General features: G+C 37.5%; 1 long non-coding RNA gene across 1 annotated transcript; it reads right to left on the reverse strand.

The window, feature by feature from the left end:
* Window positions 1-934: 934 nt before the first annotated feature.
* LOC115523959 lies at window positions 935-7162 on the reverse strand. The gene is made up of 3 exons (XR_003971895.1): window positions 7096-7162; window positions 6922-7005; window positions 935-1022 (listed from the first exon to the last, which is right to left on the reverse strand). It is a non-coding gene; the product is annotated as an uncharacterized LOC115523959 (long non-coding RNA).
* Between the last annotated feature and the right edge of the window lie 387 nt (window positions 7163-7549).

A 7549-nucleotide genomic window follows, 5' to 3' on the forward strand; every position in this document is an offset into this window, starting at 1 on the left:
ACAAGGTTCTGCCAACAGAGGCCAGAGCCACAAACCAGAGAGCAATCTGCATGTATACATGATGTGGAAAGAACTGCTTGTCGGATGTTGGTTTTTCTCAGCCACAACACACGTGCGGTGGTATCATCTTCAAACTATGAAGGACAGTTTGATTCGTGACTACCCAGGCATGCAAGAAACCAATGAAGGATACTGCCCTACACTGACAAATTAATGTCTCAGCAGGGTAGGCCAATTAAGAAATGTGTCATTTAGGGTGCAGCCTATACTTCCAGCATCAATTCAAACAATGTCTTTGTTTGAACTGACATTCGAGGATGATGGATAAATGCTGAGACTCTGGAGTCAGACAGAACTGGATTTGAATACTAGCTCCATCATTTGCTGACTACGCAATCTAGGAAAACCCATTTAATGTCTCCAAATACCCATTTCCTCAGTGGTGATAATGGCAGTGATGGCAACGGGGGATGATAATAAAGGCAACTTTGTGGAGTTGTAGTGAGCACTAAATGTAACCCTTCAGGTAGAATTTCTACCATCCCCCCTAGCAGAGTAACTCTCTAGTAAATACAAGCTGTCTTGTGGCCATCATGGTCCACTTACCTTTTCTTCATATATCATCTCCTATATTTCAGCGCAAAGGACACAGGTCCCGCCAATCATATCATATGATGACAACTGTTAAGGTGGGGGCCGGGGGTCCACATACACTAAAAATAGAAGTGTGAACAAAAACTGCGATGGGGGAATCTGTTCATAATACTTCTCAGATGTGGACATAGCCTGTCTTCAGTTTTGATCTATCTATTCAAACGGTTATCCTTTTCTTTTTCACATTCATATTGCCATCATTTGGGGAAGAAAAAAATATTTCTCTTGAATAGTTTCTTCCCCACACACTTTTCTTTCTTTGCTGTGATACTTGCCAACCATCCTAGCAACCGTCAGGTAGTGTCAGCAACAGAAACTCCCCTGGGGGATGTTTGCCGTCAGTCACCGCAATCATTCGATCTCAGGAACTATAATGAGAAAACAAAACCATCTTTTCCTGAAATTCAAAAGAGGCTAAGCGATCGTAGCTACGGCACGTTAGGACATAAATGCCTCGTGCTTGCTTCCGCAGCACTTAGACTAAAATCGGAACGACGCAGAGATGAGCATTCCCCTGTGCAAGAACATAATTTTTTCCTGAAACATATACTTGGTAAAATATAAGATAAAGGCAGAGTAGTAATAGGTTAGAATACTGGAATGAGAAAAAAAAGGAGGAAAGAAGTGCGAACTTAATTAAATTGACATTTTCCACGATTGTCTTGTCACTGGGAATATATCAGTCTTTATTATTAAATGAAACATGATGAGAAATGTCAAGAATGTTGACATTTCCTGAGGGCTTACTATGTGCCAGGCACCGTTTTAAGTCTTTTACACACATATTATTTTATACGTAAGATGGAGACTATGGCACTCTCATTTTGCAAGATGAAGGAAAGGAAGTTTATAGAGGTGAAGTACCAAAGATTGCACAGCTAGGAAGGGGCAGATCTGGGGTAAAGTCCAAGTGGTATGAATCCAGAGCCTTCTCTTTCAACTCCTACACTTTAATGCCTCTAAATTAAAGGAAAGGGATATTGCCGATCGCACACCATGTAAAATCTAGACAATAACCCCTTTCACAAAGAAACGTTATGAAACGAAACAATTACTCTCATAATGTAACAATTTAAATGGTTTTGCTCCCAGCCAAAGATTAATGCTGTATTTTAAGCAGAGGAAAGAGAAATTTTTAATTCACTAAGTTTGGACAGTTAGCCCATAAAACATTCAGAATTTGGTGATTTTTCTTAATGGGTTTTTTTTTTTTTCATTCAAGAGGTTAATATTTTTACCAAAAAGGAAGATGAGATTTTCTCCAAGTACTCTAACAACTATAAAGGGCTGTCTTAGATTTTTCTAATTTTTCATAGCCTTATTCTATTTAATTCAGAAACTTCCCCTTGCTTCCCCTTCAGTGAATAAACCATAAATAAAATCTTCTTTCTAATTGGCTCACAAGCACCATCTAGTGAAGAAGCAGAATAATTACAGAACAGTTCCTGCAGATGATCACAATTTAATCTGTACTAATTAAGCCTAAATGAGCACCATTTTACCATTGTTCTAAAACAGAATGAGATTTGTTAAATGCAAATATTATGGCTAAGGTTAAAAATGTTATGTATTTTGGGGTGCCTAGGTGGCTCAGTTGGTTAAGCTCAGACTCTTGGTTTGGGCTCAGATCATGATCTCCCGGTTCGTGAATTCGAGCCCCTGCATCTGGCTCCACACAGTGTGTGGGATTCTCTCTCTTTCCCTCTCACTCTGCCCCTCCCCCTGCTTGTGCGCTCACTCTCTCCTCTCTCTCTCTCTCTCTCTCTCAATAAATAAATAAACTTAAAAAAAAAAAACTATGTATTTCAAGTTTTGTTGTTCTTTTGAACTTTCAGAAATTGAGAATTAGCTTGCTTTCTATTTCCAACTCCCACTGGCCTTTCTACGACCAATGACTATGGGTCCTCAGACAGCATAAAGTGGCACATTTCACCGTAGCAATATCCCAGGGTGGCTTTGACATTTTGTTTTCTGTATCTGTCCATGCATTTCTTTTCTTCCTCCCCTTTTCATTATCACACTAAAGTGATTTTTTTTAATATATTCACCTAACCATTTATCGAGAACAATCTCTGCCCTCAAGAAATTCACTATCCAGCAGATATAGACATTAGGGACATAAAGTATTACAGGTGTTATGATAGAGTATAGTGTAGAGTAGAATTAGTCAGTTCTAATCAGAATGGTGAAATAGAACTGGTACCATTTTGCAATTTCATCAGATGGCAAGGTGCACATCTTTACAGTAGGAGCTCTCTTGGTCAGCCTCCATTTAACCAACTCACCAGATTAACCATTATGTCTATAAAATGTATTGATTTACACCTACTGCTTACTGATGCTTAGGCTAGAAAGCTACCCTAAAACGTTCATAAAACTTCAACCAGCTGAGTTGAATGCTCAACAAGAGGCAATTAGATTTTGTCCCAAATACATCTATGCCAGATTTAGTTGTAGTTATACAATATTAATTACACAATTTCAGTAAATACTACATCAATTTATCAAATATAAGTTCAAAAACTGGGGTTGAATCAGGTGGAAGTGAGACAAATATAGAAGATTAAGGAGAAACCATAAAAATCTAGAATGATTCTGCATTCAAACTGGTTTGAAGGTATTTTTAGATTCTTGTTCTAATTTTTCTTTAAACCTGGAAGTCTTAGGTGATGCTTATGAATATGTTTTATGCAAGAAAGACAATACACAGCAGTTCTAGGATTTCAAACTTTAAAAGGGAGTGAACACAGGGTGCCTGGGTGCTTCAGTCAGTTAAGCGTCTGACTTTAGCTCAGGTCATGATCTGGTGGTTCATGAGTTCAAGTTCCTCTGTGCTGACAGCTCAGAGCCTAGAGCCTGGAGCCTGCTTAGGATTCTGTGTCTCCCTCTCTCTCTGCCCCTTCCTCCCTCTCTCTCTCTCTCTCTCTCTCTCTCTCTCTCAAAAATAAATAAAAACATTAAAAAAAAATTTTTTTAAAGGGAGTGAACAGGGCACGTGGGTGGCTCAGTCGGTTAAGTGTCTGACTTCAGCTCAGGTCATGATCTCATGGTTCATGGATTCAAGCCCCAAGTCAGGCTCTGTGCTGACAGCTCAGAGCCTGGAGCCTGCTTTGGATTCTGTGTCTCCCTCTCTCTCGGCCCCTCCGCTGCTAACGAGATCACACATGCTTGCTCTCTCTCAAAAATAAATAAACATTAAAAAAAATTAAAACGGAGTGAACAAAAGATGATAAAAGGATTCATTACCAAGGACAATAATAAAAAGTGGCATAGAGGTATAAGAATAATGCCAAAGCAAGCAAAAGTACAAAGTGAACTCAAGATTGTGGAAAAATAGAACAATAAACTGGGCTCTTTATGTTGTATTTTGAAAAAAATGTGAACTTGAGAGACACAGGTTTTCAGACCTTGGTAATAAGGAACAGACAGAAGGTTGGTTTCTTCAAATGCTAGTTTCCTTTCTTCTTTGAAAAGTAGAGTGAACTCTAGCTGGGAAAGGCAGAAGAGCAGACTTTATAAAGAACCTCTTACTCTTCTAAAATGTGTCCAAATAAGATCTGTACATGCTTTTTCCAAGTATAATTTCAGAATATGCCTTGAGACTGCTAAATGTGTGGTCAGCCATCTTTGAGAAATTAAGACAAATAAGAGAAATGCTGTAAGACTGATAGAGGGCAAATATATCCCTGACGTTCCAAACATGGCAAGACGTAGATACTATAAACGATGGACTGGAAATATACTGATCATCCTCAACTACATTCTAGAACAAATTATTAAAATCTCAGGCTATGAACATTTTAAAAGGGAACAGTGTGTAATGTGAATCATGATTAGGTCATAGGAAATAAGTCCTACCAGAACTAATTCATTTCTGGTTTTGTATGTTTATTAGGTTAGTCAGTTCCTTATTTCTGTGTATTTTCAGAAGAAATTTGACAAAGCTTTTAAAGATACCCTCCTGGACAAAAAGTGAAGAAATGTGGATGCAATAGATTTATTGCTATTTGTACCTAAATTGCCCTGATTAACAGATTGATGTCAGACTTGGAGAAGAGTCTGTAGCATGTATCATTCAGTTTCATCCTACGCTCTGTGAAATAAGGGAATTATTTTCCCTCAGTGAATTCGATGAAAAAATTGATGCCATACTTGTAGGTAACACAAAGTTAGAAGCAACAGTCAACCCACTGGATGGCAGGCTTCTGGATCTTTATCGCAAAGGAAAGGAAATGGGCCCAAATGAACCAAGTTAGAAAAAAAAAAAAATACGGAGTACAAATGGGAGAGAAATGAATTATCAGGAGCATGTGTGGAAGAATTGTCAAGGATCTTAGTTAATATAAGATCTTTTTCAATATAGGAAAAAGAAGTGTCAAGGAGGTCATGTGCTCATAGACTATGTGAATTACAGCAGTAGTATACCAGTGAGGAGCCATTTTCTGCAGTGCCTGGTCCATGCTGTCAAATATTAGAGAGATGTCCAAGAAGATGAGTCCTGAGATTTACATTGAGTGATAAGGAGGTTGATTTTCAAGAGAGTGATTTCAGCTAAATAATTAGGGTAGGAGCCAAAAACAAAGGGTTCTGACAAGTGAAGAGAGTGTGAGCAAAAGTCAATTACCCATCTGAGAGCTTTGGTTGATAAAGAAAATAGCTTTCAAATAGAGAAGATAAACTAATGTTGGGATTAAAGTTAAGTTCTCTTGTTTTAGAAAACCTTGATAATTTTACACAATTTCGAGCAAAAAAAACAAAACTGTAATTAAAGCTGAAGAGTCTCCTGAGTCTCCTTAGATTATATAGCTTCAGCTGTGCTCTGCCTCTAATAATCAATAAATTTTTATATTTTATTTTGATTTTACATTTATTATATAAACAAGTATAGAAAGACTAACTTTGGGGTAATACAGAGAGTAGAATGTGGTTTATCAGAATTATTAGGCTGTAAAAAGAAGAGAGGACTCTAAACTTGAGCAACTGCAGAATGAGACAATTTTCTGCAGAAACTGAATAAGCTCTGCTCTAAAGAAGCAACCTCTGTAGGAAACATGGAGCAACAGAAGTCAAGAAAGATCTCAGATAATAGCAAAGAGGAGGACCAGTCTAGATTACAAGCTTCATAACTTCCTAGAAAGAAAGGAGTGGTAGTTAATACCAGAACCACGATGGGTTTTGTAGTTGAATTATTTGTAGCTTATAGTGTGGATATATTTGTTTAAATAGATAAGGTCTACAGCTACACCATTAAAAAAAGAAAAAAAGGAAGAAAAGGAAAACTCAAGAGCAGCCTGCACTTAGAAACAAGTAGTCCATATCCTAGCAGCAAAGCACAGGATCCTTCTCATGGCACCACACCAAAACAACAGATTCTGTATTTCTAAAAGGTGAAGAAGTCTTCTGGAAAAATCGACTGCCAAACACATGCATGAAGTTAAGCAAATGTCAAATTGGTACATTAAACTGTACTGCCTTGCTTGTTTAGCATCTCGAAGAGCTCACAATTTACAAGTAGTTCTCAACTTACCAAGATGTTGTTTTCTTAAAGTTAGTTGGCAAATCAGTTGTATGACAGCATAGTATTGTGGCTCAGAGTAGAGCCAGACTTCCCAGTTCAAATCCTGATCCCACCACCTATTTAATTCACTGGACTCTGAGCCTCTACATCTGTAAAATGGGATACCTACTCAAAGGATTATTCTTTTGTGATTAATGAGTTATCACATTGAAAGTTTTTACAGTCATGCCTGGCACATAGTGAATATTCAAAATGGTAACTATTATTATAATTAGCATGCTGATAGAAATAGGAACACACTAAGTATTTCCTAGAACAAGAGGATCATGGGTTATAGAAAAGGCCAGGAGAGAAACAGGTCACCAGGGATTTGGTAAATGTATAGACATACCTCTCTAAATGCATAAGAGAAGACTTCTCTAGGGGCACCTGGGTGGCTCAGTAGGTTAGGTGTCCGACTTCAGCTCAGGTCATGATCTCATGGTTCATGGGTTCAGCCCCTCATTGGGTTCTGTGCTGACAGCTCAGAGCCTGGAGCCTGCTTCAGATTCTGTGTCTTCGTCTCTGCCCCCCCCCCCCCCCCCCCCCGCCCCATTCATGCTCTATCTCTGTCTCTCAAAAATGAATGAATGTTAAAAAAAAAATTTTTTTTAAGAGAAGACTTCTCTCTAGGTGGTTAGCAGAGCACATTTAAATTCCAAACAGCACACAAAGAAAATAAAAATTAATTAATTAAAATGCTGAATTACATTTTAAAATTCAGTCACCAGAAGACAGTGGGAAATGCTGTATATCCTTTCTTCTTGGAGCTTTACAGAGAGTGTCATCAGTCCCTGTGATTAAAAAGAGAAAAATACCATTGAATTTTGTTTAATCCAGCATTGCCTAAACTTTTGTAACCATAGAAACCATTCTTCTCTTACCTGCCATTATCACCACATTTTTGAGAGATGCTTCTCCAGGTCAATTATTTTCCCAGATATTCTAAATTGGAGAATAAACAGTAATTATCCCTAAGGAAATAAAAGTGGAAGGTTTTGATTTCACAACGCTATGAGGATTACAAAAACACTCTTCATAAATTAAATACTGGCTAAATCATGATTGCCATTCTTGCTCAACCTGTCCAAAGTGAGAATAGTAATATTAAAATAAAATGTAAAGCTCCAACACTTCTTTTTTTCTTCTCATGTTAGTAAACCTACTATAAATGACTGCTTAATTATTACATACTTTAATGAAGATAAATGCGAGAACTACAAAGTGTATTGAAGCATTGTAGTTCTGACTTATTATGGTGATCATTTTGCAGTGTTCACAAATATTAAATCACAATATTGCACACCTGAAAATAATATATTATATGTCACTTATACC

This window comes from Lynx canadensis, chromosome A1 (assembly GCF_007474595.2).
Source record: "Lynx canadensis isolate LIC74 chromosome A1, mLynCan4.pri.v2, whole genome shotgun sequence".
Classification (NCBI taxonomy): domain Eukaryota; kingdom Metazoa; phylum Chordata; class Mammalia; order Carnivora; family Felidae; genus Lynx; species Lynx canadensis.